At 33.4% G+C, this 3,431-nt stretch overlaps 1 protein-coding gene across 1 annotated transcript in view; it reads left to right on the top strand.

Moving 5' to 3' along the window:
• CDK8 (cyclin dependent kinase 8) overlaps nucleotides 1-3,431 on the top strand; it is a gene marked incomplete at its 3' end in the record, with an annotated part of 85,731 nt that overhangs the window by 66,250 nt on the left and 16,050 nt on the right. The gene's annotated exons all lie outside the window — the stretch shown is intronic.

The following is a 3,431-nucleotide window of genomic DNA, read 5'->3' as shown; positions in this document are numbered from 1 at the left end:
TGCTGAACGTATTTAGAAGATGCTGGAGCCATTTCAAAGCTTTAATCTGACTTATTTTCTTAAAAATCTGATAGCGCCATTGCCCTGCTGTTTACTTTAATTGTACCTGGTGGCTTGCAGTCACTCGGTGGAGCTTTAGCTGACCTTGGCGGAGGTTTCCCAGCAACCTAAATTAAATAAGTTCAAACTGTCAGAGTGAGCCTTCGACTAAAATTCAGTTTCATAGGGCTTACTTTACCAGGGCATGTTATTTTATATAGATGGAGCAAGGTGAATTGTCGGGATATTTTGGATCTGATTCTTTTTATTTGAAAGATCGCCTCGTTTATTAGGTTTACTTACTGATACCAGTGTTTCCTTGTGATTATATGATTTGTTCGTTGGAGGTTCATTTTCTTATTGTCCACTGAACTCCACCGCCAGTAAATGGAGAACCTGAGACGTGAAGAGCGTAAGTGACTGGACTCTGGTTACTTGGAGAACGCTAACAAAGCGGGGCCGATGGAGTGAGGGGGTCTTCCTCTCGGTTAGTGAGCTTTAAATTGCATATTGTAAGCCATAGTGCGTCAGAAATCACACGACCTATTTATTTATTCATTTAATCATTTATTTATTTATTTATTTATTTATTTATTTATTTATTTATTCATTGAGGGAATATCAGAGTGCATTGTATGTGTCAAGGGTAATTATTGTTTTATGAAACTTCTGTCTAGTGATACATGTTTACATGTGATGTGGTCACGTAATATTAAATGACTTTCTTCCTATGAGCTGTGTTCAAAAAGGCTGGAGAGGCACCGCACTAGACTGTTTTCCCAGAAGGTTTTGATACGGTTAGGAAAAGAAAATATGAAGGAAAAAACAGTCACATCTTTAGAAAATACTTAGTATTTTAAGAACCTGAATGTTTTATGCAACCTTCTTGACGTCGATTATAAAATCATTCTGAATAGCAGCAGCCCTCAGGGTTTATATGTGAGTGGGAGGATTTCAGACAAGTTTCACTTTCTTCCTTTAATATCTCTCTAAATTGTCTGACTAGTATGCAGTTAATATAACAATAACACATTATTGTTATAATCGGAAAAAAAAGGTTTCATTTGGATCAGAAAATGGAGGGAAATATTTAGTGTTATTCAAGTGTACACATAATATTTAATATGGTTTTTAATATGAGTGTTTATCTAAAAAGAAGTCACGCATACACTTCCTTTCTGCATAGAAAGAAGGGCCATTTAATTCTTTAGGGGGGGCGCAGGGAGGGGAGGAGCAAGCAGAAAGGACCCAGGAGCATCCGTGTGCCGACAGAGGCAGAGGACACAGTGGTTGACAGGTGGCCCACGGCGACTGTGTTTTCAGCCCTTTCTAATTTTTTTGCCCCTTCTCTGTGCGTTAGCTTCCGTCAGTGAGTGTTGGGAACATATTAAGCAAGTTTCCTCAAAACAGAGCTTCTTAGAAGAAAAATACTTTGTAATTATCAGGTTTAATCATCACTTATTACTTAAAATTTGCTTCATTCATTGGGAACTCCGGGGATTTCCTCTTAATTTTCTCGTTCGTTTAATGGCGTAGCTAGTAAATGGTTCGGATTGCATCCATAAAATTTAGGCTTGAGGATAAAGCACGGGTTCTGTTGATAACAACTGGTTAAGGCAAACTTAAACGAGGTTAGTATCGGTTTTCGTTAAGATTATGAGTATTGCGATTATTTCAGAGTATGTTTATTTAAGTGACCAAGTGGGTAGTTTTCTTTCTTGAAAGTATTTTCTTAGTCATATTTGAAAAAATTAGCTTTTCTACAAGACCATGTATTATATTCTAGAAGGAAAAAATGTGTTATATGTTTTTAGTATCTGTGCTGCCTAAGCGAGCACGGAAAATACGTGTTATATATTTTTTTAAGTATTAACAAAAATTGCGTGAATAGATTCGCACTATTATGAGAACTTATTATATAATAAACCAGAGGCTGTTTCCTAACAAAGAAGGGCGTTACTCATTATTGTCATTAAGGAGAAGAACTTTGTGCCTATAATAAAAATTTTTTTTTGTTATTTATATCTTAAAACTACACTAAATCCCATGTGGACCATAGGATGTAAAATTTGTATTAAAAAATTAGGATATGTATTCCAGCTAGAGCTGAAGGTAGATTCCTCATTATTTAAGAATTGGCAGCTATCACTAAAGACGTGACAGATGTGCTGAAATGTGAAAACACTGGGAAAATTCTCTTTCAGAATATAAAATGTGTAAAATTAGTAGTAAAAGGAAAGTAATTTTAGAAAAATGACGAAAATAATGGAATATACCTTTGCTATTTAGAGTAGAGAGAATTAATTTGAACATGTAAGCTTAATAACCAAAGTCTCTTCAATAAAACAAAAGTAAAAAGAATAACATTATTGAAAATATTAGAAGTTAATATTATATATCAATTAAGCTAATAAAAGTTATGAAATTTTATATAGATATTAGTTATAAGTATACATTGCTTTAGGTTTTGCAGATCGGTTTTATCATACTTAATGATGTTGTTTTTATAAAAGAATGTTGAATTTACAAAATCGATGCTTGATCCTTTGAAAAGCAAAATCTGTTCACATGGATCAAAATCTTTATGTTTCTAATCTTTACCTGACAATTTAACTTTTTAGGAATTTATCATAGGTGTATATAGAAATGTTTGTCATGGAATTGTTTTTCTTTTATTAAGCAACTAAGAACAACCTAAATGTTTAATAGGCGACGAGTTCTATGAATTATGATGAATCCATATGATTCATAAAGATTTTACCAGAAGAGTAATTTCCAGATTAAAAAATCTTTATGATATGATAGTGAGGAAAAATGGTACAGACGATTCTATTTAGTATGATGCCATTTTTTATTTTATAAGGAAGAAAAAGAGAAAAAGTTATGCACTCTGAAATGTTTGTCGTGATGTCTGATAGTTTAGGGGTTATAGGTGGTTTGCTTTCATTCATCTGTCAGCACGTTGAACTTTTCTCTGTTTCCCAGGTTATATGTGTTGAATGTGTATTACCTTTGAAACTTAAACAACAAAACAAAATCGTACTTTTAGAACAATAAAGCCATAGACATTAGTTGATCTGATAATTCTACTTCTGAGATTTTATCCCAAGGAATTACTGGGTGTGTGTGTCATGGGAGGTGTTATGGTTTATGCATACAGTCTCATCAGGGTTGGCGCCAAATCGATAGAAGGATACAGTAGAGTTAGTGAAAGTAATATGAACATCCAGCTTTGTCGAGAAAATAAAACTTGAACACAAAACAATACTGCTCACTGATTGTCGTGATACTCCCAAAGATATGAATTAACATTGTTTAGAATAATATTTGGAGTCACAGATTTGAATATAAACTAGGTGTACTTTTTAATAAATTTAGTTAAATTCATAATA

This window comes from Pteropus vampyrus, unplaced genomic scaffold, assembly GCF_000151845.1.
Source record: "Pteropus vampyrus isolate Shadow unplaced genomic scaffold, Pvam_2.0 Scaffold52, whole genome shotgun sequence".
Classification (NCBI taxonomy): Eukaryota; Metazoa; Chordata; class Mammalia; order Chiroptera; family Pteropodidae; genus Pteropus; species Pteropus vampyrus.
The sequence above is the reverse complement of the archived record's forward strand: the minus strand, read 5'-3'. Positions and strand labels throughout refer to the sequence as shown.